This window comes from Globicephala melas, chromosome 1 (assembly GCF_963455315.2).
Source record: "Globicephala melas chromosome 1, mGloMel1.2, whole genome shotgun sequence".
Taxonomy (NCBI): Eukaryota; Metazoa; Chordata; class Mammalia; order Artiodactyla; family Delphinidae; genus Globicephala; species Globicephala melas.
Genome location: NC_083314.1, coordinates 12,318,887 through 12,338,189, shown reverse-complemented (window position 1 = coordinate 12,338,189; position 19,303 = coordinate 12,318,887). Strand labels below are relative to the sequence as shown.

The following is a 19,303-nucleotide window of genomic DNA, read 5'->3' as shown; positions in this document are numbered from 1 at the left end:
ATATTAATATGGAGTAGAAATAATTTCTGTATTACAGTGATTAAACTGTATCTAGATAAAATATGGATTGCTAATAACATGATTTTTAATGATCAACAGGATTACTAATTTTTCACAGAATTTCTATAGTTGCAAAATAATACTAGTGATTAAACTACAGCAATAATTACCACAAAGTCATATTCATTCTCACCAAACTTATCATTCCATATTTGTTTTTAAAAAATAAGAAATAGAGATTTCTTTTCTAAAATTCTGAGAGGCTACCTGGTCAGAAGTTTGCTTCTGGAAAAGTCTGCTATATTTCCTATAAAGTATTAATATTCACAATAAAAGTGAGAATGTCCTTTTTGCCTTTTGTTTCATGAATCCTTCCTACTCTAATTCACTAAGTAAATTAAATCTACACATTCCAATCTGTCTTTAAAAGGACATTTCAGGAAAACAACACGTTCTCAATTGAGATGATTATTATGGATTAAAGTCTTATGTTAAGAGATTATTCATCATTTATAAAGAAGATTCCATTTTCTTCTCCATCCTCAAATTAATTAAAACTTCATTTATAAAATAATAAGGAAAACAAAATCAAAACTCCCAGAGTCAGGCATCTATCTGAAAGGCTTTTCCACAAAATCACTTTATTTTCTTTTCAAGAATCACTAGGTAGTGACCAGTTATTAAACACATTGCTTTCATAAGCCATTTACACACAAAATAAAGAACATATAAATGCAACATATTACCTAGCCCACCTCAGGCAGGATGTCCAAAGTCCCTGACATTGCACTTCATTTGTTTGTTGGTATATTAACTATTTACATGTTGCCTCAATTTTACTCAGCTCATCACAATTGCCTAAAAATTGTAGTAAAAATACATTGAAAAAATTAATTTAAAATTTTTGGTGGTTTCTTACAAAACTACGTATACTCTTACCATAAGATCCAGCAATCACAGTTTTTGGTACTTACCCAAAGAAACTAAAAGCTTAATTCCACACAAAACCCTGCACGTGGATATTTATAGCAGCTTTATTCGTAATAGCCCAAACTTGGAAGCAACTAAGATGTCCTTCAGTAGGTGAATGGATAAACAAACTGTGGTACATCCAGACAATGATATATTATTCAACACTAAAAAGAAATGAGCTATCAAGCCATGAATACACAGGGAGGAAGCTTAAATGCACTAGGTGAAAGAAGCCAACCTGAAAAGACTACATACTCTATGATTCCAACTGTATAACATTCTGAAAAATGCAAAATTATGGATAGTAAAAAGATCAGCATTTGACAGGGGTTGAGGGTAAGAATAGGTGGGTCACAGAGAATTTTTAGGGCAGTGAAAATACTCTGCATGAAATCATGATGGTGGATACATGTCACTATACCTTTGGCCAAATGAATAGAATGCACGACACTAAGAGTGTACCCTAACGTAAATTATAGATTTCAGGTAATTATGATGTGTCAGTGTAGGTTCATCAGTTGTATCAATGTTGCAACTTTGGCCGTGGATGCTGTTAATGGGGGAGGCTATGCACGTGTGGAGTCAGGGACTAATGGGACATAGCTATACCTTCTCAGTTTTGTTGAACCTAAAGCTACTGTAAAGAAATAAAGCCCTTTAAAAAAATCTTTAAAAATTAGTTGTCACAGTACAAAGAAAATACCATATTAGAATTTATTTAAGTTCTCCTTAAAAATATACATTTAATACACATTTGAGCTATTTTTTATAATCTTATACTTTTGTATTTCTCATGTCTTTAATTTTAGTTATTTGAGTGGATCTAAGTTAATGATTGCGCATAGGTCAGGAGATGTAACAACTGAAATATAAGTTATCAATGATGAGAATGTGTTCAAATAAATAGTTCATAGAATACTGAACAATTATTGTTTTCATTCATTTTCTTTTCAACAGAAATACTTTTATTCTCTGATATTTTTAAGTGATAACTTCTAGGGCTTATAGAAAAGTTTAGTGAGAACTCTTGCCCAGGTGCCTCATAAGTTATGTTCACACTATGATATAACTATATTGTAAAATAGTGTCAGCTATAATATGACACTTCAGGAAAATATATGTCTTCCATGTTATAAAAGTAACAGACGTGTGTTTCTAAAGAGCTTAGATATCTCTCATGAAATTGTACACACATTTGAGAGTAGTATCTAATGTTCTTTTTCTAGTGGTAGTGTTATGAAAAATCACTCTGTAAATACTTTTGTCATCTTAGCTTGAAACATATAACTGAAGTAAATCTTAGAAATGGGGCTTATGAGAGTGGCAGAATGGAAAGGTTTGATTGAGAAAGTCAGAAATAGGAAGAAATATCTCCCTTGAATCTGTGGTACGTTGCAGCGTTTCATTTTTGCTGGTTTGAATTCTCTTTCTGACACTCTTTGGTCTCTTGCACCTGTCACTTTGAGGTAATAATTCCTCACAGGAATCTGCTGGTAGTTCTTAAAGATAGGAATGGTAGAAATTCGTCAAGTATGCCTGCATTATATAACACATAGGCAATTCTATTTTAATCATAGTTTATCTTAACTTATGATTTAATGTGAGATTAATACTTTTAGGATTTGGATATGATCGTTGATTTATTTATTTTTTGCCTCCTGCCTCTTATTTCTCATTTATATTAAACCAAGATAATATTTACCATGTGCCAAATTGAATAAAAAGCAAACTAAAAATATAAAATATTGCCTAATGTCATACAGATTCTTAATCTTTTTTAGTTACTATCATTGAAAATTAGTATTTGCATTTCATGAAATAAAGGCTCATAATTACAGAAAAGTCTATACTTGTTTTTTGGTTTTCCTTCTGTTACTGTGTGATTTCTTGGTGTGATTCTTACATATAGATAATAAATACACGTACAATAAAACTCATAAATAATATAAACTCATAAATCATAAAACATGAAGGAGCCCTTTGAGGCATGCTGTCAGTCCCATCAGGCATGAAATAAAGCCTTGACGGGAGACTGACTCCATGCCTCGGGAGGTCTCACTTTTAGTTCTTGCTGTAACCAAGCCAAGATTGATTTGCACATGCTGATAAGAAGAGACAGATATTTGGGGGCAGTCTCCTCACAAGTTGTCTGAGATAACATCTGTGAAGAGAAAGTTGGCACTAAAAATCTTTCCCTCCAAAAATGGACATTTTGGGGATCTCCTGCCAAGTTGACCTGAGCAGACATGGTCGGCATTAGAAACTCTCCCCTCCCAAACTGAACATCGAGTCTTGGGAATAACGGCCTCCTGGGACTATACATATGGGTGAGCTGGGACTGTCAATTTGAGACACATCTGGCTGTGACTCCGTCTCCTTCTGAGGATCCACTCGCCAAGACATTGGACACCAGAGGTTCTACCCAAGTGGATGGTCTTCACTTCATCGTTGGGGACCCAGCAGTAATCTGGACCCGCTTGAGTGCCTACTTGAGAAGACTGGTCTCCCGCAACAACTGGACTTTTCCATCCCTGGACACACAGACTTGGTAGGTTACTAGCACTTTGTGCTCCAGTGGTTGACTTTCATTCTACATTTTTACTTATATCTTTGCTTTCTGTTTCTCTGCTCGCTTCTTCTCACTTATGTGAAAGTTTCAATAAACTGGTTCATTCCTAAAATATATTTTGTTCGTCCTTACCTTTCATGTGATCAAGGTAGTAAGAACCTGCCCCTCACTTTGAGGGGTTAATTTGTCACCAGGTGTCAGGGAGCAGATTATCCTTGGCTGGTTCAACATGACACTTTCAATGCACCGTGTTAAAGGATATCTAGTTCAAAGTTCAAACACACTCCTTCATTATGCTTTATTTTTCAAGGGAATTTTAGGTGGTTAATTTTCTTTTCTTTTTTTCATTTCTTAACAGATATACTGATGAACTTCATTTTGTGTGTAGCCATCCTTTTACCACTTAGTACTTTCTGCTCTTATCTGATTTCTTATAGCTAGGTACATAATTTGGATCTGTTCCATAAGTAATTACATATTATATTACTCTCCGAACTAGTTACAGTTACTTGAATTATGTTACACAGTAAAAGATGGACTTGCCTATAGCAGCTTTCTCCGTTAGCATAAAAAAAAACTTACATACATTAGGAGAAAAATAATTAATTTGCCAATGACAAGGGTAGAAAAAGGAGTTTAGTTTGAGCACACATACAATATACTACAAAAATTTCACATTAGCTGGTATCTCAAAATATTTTGGGTAAGGTTTTCAATATTAAAACATTTCCTATGAAAACAAACTACTGTTCATTCTTGTATCTATACATGGCTTTGTATTCCATTACTGAACTACAGAAAATTTGGTAAAACACAAAAGAATCTTTACAACTCAAGAAATTAATCCAATTTCTGCTTGTATCTACCTCTTCACTTAGATCCAGACCAATTTCTTATAACACAGCTCTGTGAAGCCTTTTTCAGTTTTCATTGTCATTCATTTACTGTGATTTCATAAGCATTTGCATTAGATTATGTCATTTCAAATTTCTTGCATTTCCAAAATATCTTCATATTGTGCTGGCATTTAAACACTTTTCCTTGACTATATGATCATTGGATCATAGCTCTTTCCTTTTGATAAATGGTACATAATATATCATTGTCTTCTATCCTTTCTGTTGCAGTTAAGTCCACACTCCTTTGATTTACATTCTTTTTAACACCTTTATATGGTCTGAATACTTATAAGATAATTTTATACTCAGACTTGAGAAACTTTATAAAACTTCAGGCTAAAGGTCTGCCATTTTCGTTAAATTTGGTAAGTCCTTTATGCTCTTTTATGTGTACATTTAAGCTAGCCCTAACTCAGAGAAATATGCTCCTTTATAACCTTTGTATATCTTCATTTCCTCTTCTCAAAAAAAGTTAAGATTCTCAATGCTGTCTGCATAATATTATTAACTTTTGAAATAATCTCTATCATATTCAGAATCATATCTCAGCTTCCAAGGTGATTTTTATGATCACCCATTTTTGAGAACCATTGGAATATTTTAGATGATAACCTTCCCTGGTTCAGTAGCTACCAGGATATTTGATATTTTGTAGCAGTGTAGATTTGACATGATGTTTTTCCAAATAAATCTACATGAATTCTGCTCACAATTATGCAGTGACCAGAAATGGAAATGGTAGAAAATGTCATTCACTATAATTATCTATTACTCCTAGAACGTGCACGTCCTTTTCATGGGCCAAAAGTAGTTCACTGTGTGATGTCATTGTGCTTTGCCATATGACTTGCTTTTTCCAAAGAAATGTGATTGAGCATAATGAATGCAAATTTGAGTCATCCATATTCTTGATTTTAGTGGATGTATTCCCAAGATGTTATTTAGCACACTCCTCTCTCCTTTTGTTTTCCTATAAACAATAGTTTTTAGATTTAGAGATTTGACTAGGTTTTGGTTCAATTTTTAAGCAAGACCACTTCCTAGGAGCTGGTGTATGTTTCCTGTCATTGTTTCATTGTTTATGGGAAAGTAATTTTTCTGTGAAGTTAGCAGTCAGTGCTGATCATTGTCTAGATCCATTATTTCACTTGATGTTGCAAATGGTGCTTTTCTTACTCCATGATTCCTTCCTCACTTTTCATCTGGAATACTTTCAGAATGAGAAATTTCATATCATCAAATGTTTAACTTATCAGAACACAGTTTACACATGAAAAGCATGTTAAATACTTATTGTTTTAATTTACTGAACAGTTTTCAAAATAATAGATTTATTCTCTAGCTTTCTCCAGTGGAGAGCAATAGAATTTGTACTTTTTAATTTTTATTTTGTTCATTTTATTTTTTATGTCATTAAGAACATATCTGATGTTTTTCAATCCATGTCAGGTATATTGCTTACTGGTCCTCAAATTATCCAATTTCAGCCTGTAGAAACTTCTTAAAATTAGCTCACATTAGTCCTTACTTAACTTTAATATGTATCTTTAACTCTGAACTTATTTTCCCCGTAATAATATCAGTCTTTGATAGCTTCCTTTTACTTTACTAAGACAATATGTTCCAGTCTCATTTTGTACTTTTTCTGCCTCAGTTCTGAAATTAGTCATTATACCAAAAAATGCTTTTAGTGGAAAATTATATTTAGAGATCACAATATGAGCTGCTTATTCTACTGTTCTAAATTATTGATTATTGTTTCTACATATTTTTTTTTAATTTTTTGGCTGTGTAGGGTCTTTGTTGCTGCATGCAGGCTTTCTCTAGTTGTGGTGAGCAGGGGCTACTCTTCATTGTGGTGCACAGGCTTCTCACAGTGGTGGCTTCTCTTGTTGCGGAACATGGGCTCTAGTGATGCAGGCTTCAGTAGTTGTGGCGTGTGGGCTCAGTAATTGTGGCATGCAGGCTCTAGAGCACAGGCTCAGTAGTTGTGGCACACGGGCTTAGTTGCTCCGCGGCAAGTGGGATCTTCCCGGAACAGGGATCAAACCTGTTAATGCAGGTGGATTCTTAACCACTGCGCCACCAGGGAGGTCCTCTACATATTTTTAATGGATAAAACAAGAAATTATGTGTGTCTATTATTATACTATGAGTTTAAATGATGTTTGAAATTCAAATAAGAATTCAGGATTTTTGTTTTTTCTTAAATTATTTATTTTATAGTTGCATCTATTTTACCTTAAGGTAAAAATCTGGGTTCCTAATAACATCGTCATGATGAATTACTTGTTTCATCCTGTTGGTATATACATATATGATGTTAATAGCTTCAGAAGAAAATATTATTAAAAATACGAATTACTCTATAATCAGACTTGATAGTTGCAAGTTTTTTTTCAGGGTCTTTTGGTCCATAGAGAAATATCTCACTAGGAAATTACTATCAAATTATTGAATTTAAAGGCAATTTACGTAATTCTTCATTGTGAGGAATGGCTGCAGAAACAGCTCAAAAAGTTGGGTTTATTCCTCTTATTTACCTTTTGATTTTTAGGAATTACTTTATAAATTTTAACATTGAGTGATTATTATGTAAAACATTTACCTACTTATAAAATTAATTCTACAAAATGTGGTACATTCAGAGCAGTCTAATTTCTATTCATGTCCTCCCCATCTTGTTTCCTCCTGTTCCTCACAGGTAACTGTATGTTTAATTTTGTTTATTTTTCAATTTTCAAAAAGCACATATATTTATGTGGATTTTCTTTTATTTCTTAAATGTTTACTCTTTGAATATGAAAATTTATAAGTACACAGTTATAAATTTACAGGGTAATAATAACAGCATTAACAACTACACTGGTTATATTTAAATTGGTAATGTGTTTAAACAAATATGTTAATGTTCACAAACCAAATGAAAATCAGACTTCAAGAGACCTGGCATTTCATAATATCAGCTTTATACAAATACAGTATCTTTAGTTAATTCTTTTTTGACAATATTCTCTCTTGTTGATTTCAGTTGTAAAATTCAGTCATTGCAATGATTGAGTTTTGCAATATTCAGTCTGTTCATTTGGCATTTCTTACAATTATAAATTTAATACTGCATATTTACAGAAAAGAATGTGTTAAAAACATAACATTAAACATGTTTTTAGTATATTTATACAACATTGGACATTTTGGAAAGCATATGGGATATGTAAAAGCAGAATACTGTAGTTCTTGAATGATATCCTGACTAGTGTTAGTTGGCAATTACGTTGCTTGAGACACCCCAAACTCAGCAATTCTAAGACTTCATGGTTGCTGCATTTGCTTGAAGATAAATCTTTAATTATTATTCTGTTATACCAAATCGTAATGTGAGCGTTTCTTAATTTTAACACAGCTTGAAAAGTATTAGATTATTTCAATTTTTTTGTTCATTACAGAAATATATTTCAGGAAAAGACAAATGCCAAAACCTTCCCACAATTGCTAGTTACCTGTTCTTTGTTCCTTTGGAGCTGTAAATGCACATTTATAAAACAGATCACAATGGCATTTCTCTCTTTCCTTTTTGCTCATCTTCCACCTATATCTCCATTCCATTCATTTAACTGTGTAATTGCAACTAAATACAGTTAATTTATTTTTTTAATTAAAGAAGAATAGTTTGTCTTTGAAAAAACCTGTAAAAAAAACCCATGGACTGAAAGTCAAGAAGGACATTATTTTGTTAATACTTCATGGAGATAACACTGGCTGTCTCTGACTATAGCTCTTGAGATCTTAGTGTTCTATTTTTGTATGAAGTTCATTGAAGACACTTTATACTTTTGTCATCATCTCTTTTATTATTTCATCATCCTGAATTTAAATACTTAAGCGTTTTCATAATAAGGAGAATTTTGGTAATGAAATAATTAATCAAATATGTAAGTCTTGTATTTACATACAACAAGAAGATACAGCCTAAGCAAAATAATGCATTAGAAGGGTAGTGGTCTACAGAAATTCTCTTTTCCTACTTCCCTGTTTTTTATCCAAGTAAACAAGTTTTGTGTTCTCTTTAGTTCATTATATTTTTTTTAATATTTTAGAATTATATTTAAGAAAGAATGTAAAATGCAATTCATGTTTGTAATCCTGTAATCAATATGTTTTACAATATATTTCATTATAATTTTTTTTAATATTTTAGAATTATATTTAAGAAAGAATGTAAAATCCAATTCATGTTTGTAATCCTGTAATCAATATGTTTTACAATAAAAGGAGAAAACTTCCTGGTTGGGACATAGCCAATAGCCAACTTAGAGGTCAGGATTAAAACATGGGTCCATCTACTGATGGAAATTAAGGTATATTTGGACTAAATGAAGGATACAACAAAATCTAGGGAAGGAAAATGGTGCATCTTATGATGGAGCATTACCAGGCCCTCTTGATACCAGTGCTTTAGCTAGAGCATTTCTTGAATTCATCACTTATTTGCCTTCTCAAAATATACACCTCTAGTTTTTCCAGTATAAGAGCAACAAAATCAACTCTAGATTTTTGCAGATTGAAGAATCCTAACAATGTCAAATTGGTCAAAATTTACTTACTGTGTATATCACACTTAACCTGCTGAGTGGAGGTGTTTCAGTGTTTATAACTTGGTGGGGCTGAGAAAGATGTCTATCATGAATAGCATTAGTACTGGTGTTTTATGCGAATAATATATTTTACTTGCTTACTAATTTATTACTCAATCTTATATAGTAAGATAAATTAAGTGCAAATTTATAAGATAAATTTGTTGCAGATCTTAAGATCAAGATCAGCATTGAAATATTCATCATTATGGTTCTTTTGCCAACTGTTTTCATGGTGTATAATTATATAAAGTTGGAATAAACATGAAAGCATATCACATAAAAATATAGCAAAGAAATAATTGTCAAATTTTGTATCAAAACTTTAAGTATAATATAGCTTAAAATAAAAGGAATACAGAGCCACATTGTTTCAAGAACAGTAGGATGAGGTTTGAGGTTGATTTGGGAAACAGAAGCCAAGAGGGGTAAAGTTATTCATTTATAAACACAGAAATGGGAGAGGACCTTCAAGATGGTGGAGGAGTAAGACGTGGAGATCACCTTCTTCCCCAAAAATACATCAAAAATACAGCTACATGAGGAACAGCTCCTACAGAACACTTACTGAACGTTGTCAGAAGAACTCAAATTTCACAGAAGGCAAAAAACGCCCCATGTACCTGGGTAGGGCAAAATAAAAATGAAAAAACAGAGGCAAAAGAATAGGGATGGGACCTGCACCTCTGGGAGGGAGCTGTGAAGGAGGCAAAGTTTCCACACACTAGGAAGTCCCTCCACTGGCAGAGACTGGGGTGTGGGTGGGTGGGGGAAGCTTCGGAGCCACGGAGGAGAGCGCAGCAACAGGGGTGTGGAAGGCAAAGCAGAGAGATTCCCGCACAGAAGATTGGTGCTGACCAGCACTCACCAGCCCGAGAGGCTTGTCTGCTTACCCACCGGGGCGGGTGGGGGCTGGGAGCTGAGGCTCAGGCTTCGGAGGTCAGATCCCATGGAGAGGACTGGGGTTGGCTGCATGAACACAGCCTGAAGGGGACTAGTGTGCCAGAGCTAGCCAGGAGGGAGTCTGGGAAAAAGTGTGGAACTGCCTAAGATTCAAGAGAACATTGTTTCGGGGTGCATGAGGAGAAGAGATTCAGAGCCCACCTAAAAGAGCTCCAGAGATGGGCACGAGCCGTGGCTATCAGAAGGGACACCAGAGACAGCATGAAACACTAAGGCTGCTGCTGCAGCCACCAAGAAGCCTGTGTGCAAGCATGGGTCACTATCCACACCTCCCCTCTCGGGAGTTTGTGCAGCCCGCCACTGCCAGGGTCCCGTGATCAGGGGACAACTTCCTCCGGGAGAACACATGGCACACCTCAGCATGTTGCAATGTCACAATGGCCTCTGCCGCCACAGGCTCATCCTGCATTCCATACCCCTCGGTCCCCCCAGCCTGAGTCAGCCAGAACCCCCCAATCAACTAGCAAGACAGGAACACAATGCCACCCATTAGCAGAAAGGTTGCCTAAAATCACAGTACGTTCACAGACACCCCAAAACACACCATGGACCTAGTCCTGCCCACCAGAAAGACAAGACCCAGCCTCGTCCACCAGAACACAGGCACCAGTCCCCTCCACCAAGAAGCCTACACAACCCACTGAACCAGCCTTAGCCACTGGGGGCAGACACCAAAAACAATGGGAACTATGAACCTGTAGCCTGCAAAAAGGAGACCCCAAACACAGTAAGTTAAGCAAAATGAGAAGACAGAGAAACACACAGAAGATGAAGGAGCAAGGTAAAAACCCACCAGACAAAACAAATGAAGAGGAAATAGGCAGTCTACCTGAAAAGGAATTCAGAGTAATGATAGTAAAGATGATCCAAAATCTTGGAAATAGAATGGAGAAAATACAAGAAACATTTAACAAGTACCTAGAAGAACTAAAGAGCAAAAAAATCTATGGTGAACAACACAATAAATGAAATTAAAAATTCTCTAGAAGGAATCAATAGCAGAATACCTGACACAGAAGAACGGATAAGTGACCTGGAAGATAAAATAGTGGAAATTATTACCACAGAGCAGAATAGAGAAAAAACAATGAAAGGGATTGAGGACAGTCTCAGAGACCTCTGGGAAAACATTAAATGCACCAACATTCGAATAATAGGGGTCCCAAAAGAATAAGACAAAAAGAAAGGGTCTGCAAAAATATTAGAAGAGATTATAGTTGAAAACTTCCCTAATATGGGAAACAAAATAATCGTATCCAGGAAGTGCAGAGAGTCCCATAGACGATAAATCCAAGGAAAAACATGCCAAGACAAATATTAATCAAACTATCAAAAATTAAATCCAAAGAAAAAATATTAAAAGTAACAAGGGAAAAACAACAAATAACATACAAAGGAATCCCCATAAGATTAACAGCTGATCTTTCAGCAGAAACTCTGCAAGCCAGAAGGGAGTGGCAGGACATATTTAAAGTGATGAAAGGGAAAAACATACAACCAACATTACCCAGCAAGGATCTCATTCAGATTAGAGAAATTAAAGCCTTTACAGACAAACAAAAGTTAAGAGAATTCAGCACCACCAAACCAGCTTTACAACAAATGCTAATGGAACTTCTCTAGGCGGGAAACACAAGAGAAGGAAAAGACCTACAATAACAAACCCAAAACAATTAAGAGAATGGTATAAGGAACATACATATTGATAACTACCTTAAATGTAATTGGATTAAATGATCCAACCAAAAGACATAGACCAGCTGAATGGATCAAAAAACAAGATCCATATATATGTTGTCTACAAGAGACACACTTCAGACCTAGGGACACATACAGACTGAAAGTGAGGGGATGGAAAAAGATATTCCATGCAAATGGAAATCAAAAGAAAGCTGGAGTAGCAATTCTCATATCAGACAAAATAGACTTTAAAATGAAGACTATTACAAGAGACAAAGAAGGACACTACATGATGATCAAGGGATCAATCCAAGAAGAAGATATAACAATTTTAAATATTTATGCACCTGACATAGGAGCACCTCAATACATAAGGCAAATGCTAACAGACATAAAAGGGGAAATTGACAGTAACACAATAATAGAAGGGGACTTTAACACCCCACTCCCACCAATGGACAGGTCATCCAAAGTGAAAATAAATAAGGAAACACAAGCTTTAAATGACACAGTAAACAAGATGGACTTAATTGATATCTATAGCACATTCTATCCAAAAACAACAGAATATACGTTCTTCTCAAGAGCTCATGGAACATTCTCCAGGATAGATCATATCTTGGGTCACAAATCAAGCCTTGGTAAATTTAAGAAAATTGAAATCATATCAAGTATCTCTTCCGACCACAATGCTCTGAGACTAGATATCAATTACAGGAAAAAAACTGTGAAAAATACAAACACATGGCAGCTAAACAATACGATACTAAATTACCAAGACATCACTGAAGAAATCAAAGAGAAAATCAAAAAATACCTAGAAACAAATGGCAATGAAAACACGATGGCCAAAAACTTATGGGATGCAGCAAAAGCAGTTCTAAGAGGGAAGTTTATAGCAATACAGTCCTACCTCAAGAAACAAGAAAACTCTCAAATAAACAGCCTAACTTTACACCTAAAGCAATTAGAGAAAGAACAACCAAAACCCTAAGTTAGCAGAAGGAAAGAAATTATAAATATCAGATCAGAAATAAATGAAAAAGAAATGAAGGAAACAATAGCAAAGATCAATAAAACTAAAAGCAGGTTCTTCAAGAAGATAAACAAAATTGATAAACCCTTAGCCAGACTCATCAAGAAAACAAGGAGGAAGACTCAAATCAATAGAATTAGAAATGAAAAAGGAAAAGTAACAACTGACACTGCAGAAATACAAAAGATCATGAGAGATTACTACAAGCAACTCTATGCCAATGAAATGGACAACCTGTTACCACTGCAACAAAAAGAACAATATACCTAGGAACAAACCTACCTAAGGAGACAAAACCTGTTTGCAGAAAACTATAAGACACTGATGGAAGAAATTAAAGATGATACCAACAGATGGAGAGATATACCATGTTCTTGGATTGGAAAAATCAATATTGTGAAAATGACTATATTATCTAAAGCAATCTACAGATTCAATGCAATCCCTATGAAACTCCAATGGCATTTTTCACAGAATAGAAAAAAATTTTCACAATTTGTGTGGAAACACAAAAGACCCTGAATAGCCAACGCTATCTTGAGAATGAAAAACAGAGCTGGAGGAATCAGGCTCCCTGACTTCAGGGAGACTATACTACAGTATATACTACAGTCTATATTTCAGTAGACTATACTACAAAGCTACAGTAATCAAAACAGTATGGTACTGGCACAAAAACAGAAATATAGATCAATTGAACAAGATAGAAAGGCCAGAGATAAACTCACGCACAGATGATCACCTTATCTTTGATAACAGAGGCAAGAATATACAATGGAGAAAAGATAGTGTCTTCAATAAGTGGCGCTGGGAAAACTAGTTCGCTACATGTAAAGGAATGAAATTAGAACACTCCCTAACACCATTCACAAAAATAAACTCAAAATGGATTAAAGACCTAAGTGTAAGGCCAGACACTATAAAACTCTTAAAGGAAAACATTGGCAGAACACCCTATGGCATAAATCACAGCAAGATCCTTTTTGAGCCACCTCCTAGAGAAATGGAAGTAAAAACAAAAATTTAAAAATGGGATGTAATGAAACTTAAAAGCTTTTGCACAGCAAAGGAAACCATAAACAAGATGGAAAGACAACCCTCAGAATGGGAGAAAATATTTGCAAATGAAGCAAATGACAAAGGATTTATCTCCAAAATACACATGCAGCTCATGCAGGTCAATATCAAAAAAACAAACAACCCAATCCAAAAATGGGCCGAAGACCTAAATAGACATTTTTCCAAAGAAGATACACAGATGGCCAACAAACACATGAAAAGATGCTCAACATCACTAGTTATTAGAGTAATGCACATCAAAACTACCATGAGGTATCACCTCAAACCGGGAAGAAATGGCCATCATCAGGAAATCTACAAACAATAAATGCTGGAGAGGGTGTGGAGAAAGGGGAACCATCTTGAACTTTGGTGGGAATGTAAATTGATACAGTCCCTATGGAGAACAGTATGGAGCTTTCTTAAAAAACTAAAAATAGAACTACCATATGACCCAGGAATCCCAGTACTGGGCCTATACCCTGAGAAAACCATAATTCAAAACGAGTCATATACCACAATGTTCATTGCAGCACTATTTATAATAGCCAGGGCATGGAAGCAACCTAAGTGTCCATGGACAGGTGAATGGATAAAGAAGATGTGGCACATATATGCAAGGCAATATTACTCAGCCATAAAAAGAAACGAAATTGAGTTATTTGTAGTGAGGTGGATGGACCTAGAGTCTGTCATACAGAGTGAAGTAAGTCAGAAAGAGAAAAACAATACTGTATGCTGACACATATATTTGGAATCTAAGAAAAAAAAAGGTTCTGACAAACCTATGGGCAGGACAGGTATAAGGACGCAGACGTAGAGAATGGACTTGAGGACACAGGGAGGGAAGTGTAAACTGGGATGAAGTGAGAGAGTGGCATGGACATATATACACTACCAAATGTAAAATAGATAGTTAGTGGGAAGCAACCACATGGTACTGGGAGATCAGCTCAATGCTTTGTGACCACCTAGATGGGTGGGACAGGGAGGGTGGGAGGGAGGGAGATGCAAGAAGGAAGAGATATGGGAATCTATGTATATGTATAACTGATTCACTTTGTTATAAAGCAGAAACTCACACACCATTGTAAAGCAATTATACTCCAATAAAGGTGTTAAAAAAGTAAATAAATAAAAAATAAAAACACAGAAATGGGGAAATCAGAATATGCTAATTTTGGGTCCAATTTGTGTCTGAAACAAGAAATGGAATCACTAGGGAATTTTTGGCATAGTGTTGATATTGTAAATTTTCCTCAGATATTTCACGTTGTTCAGTCAGCCTTTATCTCCAAGTTATGTCAGCCTTTATCTCCAAATCACATGCAGTGACTCCCTTTCTCAGTTAGTATAAGCCCTCATGTAGTTTCTTAAATTTACTGCCTTTTAAATTCTATATGTATATGTATTATATGTGGTTTATGTATGCCTCTTGTATTTTGTAAGGCCTAGTTTATATTCAAATAGCTTTTGATATCATGCAAAAATTTATATTTTAGGTTTTAGGTTTATATTTTAGGTTTTCTGTGTAGACAATTTTATCCATGATATTTCTATCAGAAATTCCACTTTAGCTTATCTTAGAAATATTACTGGTAGATCTTAGTGTTTTATTGGTCACAGGGTAAATGGAAAATCGAGGTTATTGTCAGGAAAATGTGTTCTCAGGGTAAAAATTGAATGCACAATAAATAAAACTCTTTTTAAGACCTTGTAAAGATTTAAGGTGTTGTCCCAAAAATATTTTTAAATAGACAAAAGGTCTTCTATGAATGTTGTCATGATTTTTAAATCCACTTCACTAAACAAGAGAGCTTCTGCAAATCTTAAGGGTTGTGTTGCAGAGAAGCTTCAAAGGAGATCAAGATGGAGAAGGGAGTATCTTAAAAGATTTGTATGAGTGACGTGTGTCTGATGGAGTCTAACCGATACTTAAGAGACCCAAAACATTCTTATAAGAATTTTATCAGCTTGGACTAAAAGAAGACATTTTGTAAGATTAAAAGTCTCCATGCTTCTTTCTGCAGAAAGCAAGCTTACACATTTCAATCCCTTTTATTCTGGATTTCACTTAATGATAATATTACTTAAAAAAGGAGTACAACTATTTGAGGTCTGGGGAAAGGCAAGTGCATTTTTCATTTGGGAAGACTATAAAAAATTTTTGTCCAGAAGGTGTACTGTGATCGTTTTAAAACTTGATAGGTGTTCTTTGACACTCCTCTAATACTGAAGTAGGATTTACAGCCACTCCTGTTAAATATGGCCAGACTTGTGACTCCTTTTACCAATATAGTGGAAGTGACTCTATGAGACTTCCATGACCATAACTAGGTCATAAATGGTTGTGCAGTATCTGCCTTGGCCACTGGGAACATTTGCTCTTGCAACTCTTAGTTACTGTGTCAGAAGTTTGTGTACGCTGGTACCATCCTGCTGTCCAGTCCTTCCACCATCCTTGCTCAGGCACTAGATATGTGTGTGAGGAAAATACCACAAAAATGGATGCTACAGACCCGGTTGTCCTAGTCTCCAGCCATGCAGAACACCTGTAGCTCTTTCAGTCACCCAGAATGAAAGCCCAGATATCATAAAGAATTGAAGAAGTGTTTATGCTATGTGCTTTTTGAAATTCTGAACCAAGAATCTTTGTAATAAAATGGTGGTGGTTTTATACCACTATGTTGTTGGATGATTTGTTATGCAGAAGTAGATGACTAGAACAGAAATGTGTGGGGATTTTTGAAATATTATTCAGAATTGCATGACCTTTTCTTTTTAGAAAAGATCACTCTGGCTGCTGCTTGACAGAGCAATGTTTGAAGAGAAGGTAAGTGGAAATGGTATCACTAAATAGTTTTAATTGAATTAGATCAAGTAGGACATGATGACAGTTTCTCAAAGAAAATTTTGGCATGTAATGGAGAGAAACAAGTCCATTTTGCAGGTAGAGCCATGACCATCAGTTATTATTTGGTTGCCAAATTTATAGAACTACAGGTTAACCTAGGTCCATATTCTCTAACTTTATTATGCAGACAAACCACTGGCTATCTGTGTAAATATAGATTCTGATTTAACATGTCTGAGCTGAGGCCTGAGATTCTGAATTTTTAACAAATGTTGCTCGTCTGTGGTTTACCTGTTAAATGGTATGTTTCCAAGTTACTGTTGCCACGGATAAGATGTGATTGTTCCTTTGAGGTTTCAAAATAAGCTAGCAATAGCTACAGATTTGTTACGTATAGAGGGAATAGTTGCAGTATCTAGAAATAAAAGCAGGCTCAAATCAAGTATGATGTATGCCAATAGTCAAACCTTGCATGGATATTTTAAGCAAATCAGAATTTGCTAAACTTAAAACTGCTCTTCATCTCAAGCTTGTTATATTTAAATTGAAAAATGCCAAAGCTACAGATTAATTAGATTTAATTATCTCTCTGTACACCAACACACACACACACACACACACACACACACACACACACAAGCACTTTAATATTGAACATCTAGCAAATTGTCTGACACATCATAAATTTTCAATAATTATATTTGCCTCAATAATCTTTCTGTTATGATTCCACCTGTTTTATATTTTTCTTCTTTCACTGATGTTTAGATTATTTTTATGTTTCTGTTTATTGACATAAAAATGAATGACCTAAATGAAAGTAAATATAACAAAGAAATTTTACTATACTAATTATTTAAATTATTCTACATCATAGATGTATATTTATGGTGTACAGTTCCATAGAACTTAACACATGTATAGATTTGTGTAACTAACACCATAATCAGGACACAGAACAGTTCCCATCACTACAAAGCTCGCTTGTGCTTTCCCTTTACAGTCACACCTTCTCTCCAAACTAACCACTGGCAACCACTGATCAATGTCCGTCAGTATGGTTTTGTCACTTTGAGAATGTAATACTATATCAAAGGAATCATGCAGTATGTAATATTTTTATTCAGCACAATAATAATTTAACTAATGTTCATTGACTGTAAAATATATATGGATACGATTCTTTAAAAATTGTTAGTAATAATGGTTTTAGGACAACACAGAAAGTGTTTTCTCTCTTTGGCCAATTTTGTTAAGTTATGTTATCCAGATATGTGTTGATTGTAGATTTTAGGACTATTTTAGAAATATGAGACAAAAACCTGCCAACATTTAGGAAACACAACTAAAGGACTTAATAATCAAAAGAAAAATACCTAAACTGAAATGAATTTAAAAGGAGCTTCAGCAGACTCTAGCCCATACCTATCAGTTCAATAATTATCAAAGGAAGATAGCTTGAATACATAAGCACCACACTGAAATGTACACTTATATGGTATTTATGGTGATATATTCATTTGATTATATGTTTCTTTATGTACGATAGTTATAATTATTTTGAAAATGTTTCCTCAGATTTTTGTGTTTATCCACTCTAAGTCATTTAGTTCTGGGACTTTCCTTCACTGTGTCAAATAGTTGGTGCTTCAAGAAAGGGTATACTAGTGACTAGACTTACTAGCTTACTGTTGTGTTTTGAAAGTCAAATTATTATTTGTTGGTGTGAGATAATAATTTTGAAAGTTAGGTTTTGAAATGAATGTAGAAAGTAATTCTACATATCTAGAATTTCTCTATGTATCTAGTAAACTTCAGATCATAGAGCTTTTCTGATTCACAGAGGAAGAGAAGCAAGGATGTGTTGTAAGAATATTTCCACTGTATGGGTACAGTAGCCTTCCACCTTGTGGAGGTGTTTTGCCGAAAGCCTTACTTTCAGTTTCAAGGTTCATAGCATTCGCTGGCAAAGTAACCACTCTACACTCAGTTAAACAAGAATTTAGAGAGAGTTTATTGAATTAACAAATATTACAGTATACTAATAAAGAGAAGAATAGTATAACTAACTAAGAAAGAATAGTAAAGACAGAGGTTTATACATCACCGAATTGAGGAAGCACCTACATCCAGATCCAAGCAGTGCTGGGAAGTCCCTTGAACATCAATCTGGAGTCCCAGTTGGGAAGGTCCCGGATGGTACGTCCATCCCACAGGTGAGACTTAACGTTTGCCACTCGAAGGAGCCCAGCTTTTAGCACCAGGCCGCAGGCTGATAACAATCAGCCTATGTGCAAATTTGCAGCTCTGGTTGCTGTCATAAATGCCTAGGTCTTAACCCGTAAGTCTTGGAATGTTCTTGATCCCCGGGGGCTGGCCAGACCCTCAAGGTGCGAGAAGTCCCATGACTTACTCTCTGTCTTATCTAGTGGTTTACAGTGCAAACTTTCGCCACCCCTGCTGGCCTGGGTGTAGCTCAGCAGTTAGACACGCAGCCAGCTTCAACGTCATTGTCCGATCAGAGAGAGGCCTAGTGCCGCCTCTGAAGCCTGAACAAGAGTACTTTACTAGCTTCCCCAATAGGAGGGCATGGTGATATTTGTCAGGCCTAAAGTAGAAGAAAGGAGAAGAAGGAGA

The 19,303-nt window shown here is 35.2% G+C and overlaps 1 long non-coding RNA gene across 2 annotated transcripts in view; it reads left to right on the top strand.

Annotated features, from left to right (window-relative positions):
- The window catches only part of LOC138842940 (uncharacterized), a 226,247-nt gene that overhangs the window by 82,955 nt on the left and 123,989 nt on the right, over positions 1-19,303 (top strand). The window contains exon 2 of one of the 2 annotated variants that reach the window (XR_011377944.1): positions 16,598-16,645. The exons of the other annotated variant lie outside the window; for it this stretch is intronic. This is a non-coding gene — a long non-coding RNA (uncharacterized lncRNA). The remainder of the gene's footprint in view (positions 1-16,597; positions 16,646-19,303) is intronic. 2 annotated transcript variants of the gene reach the window in all.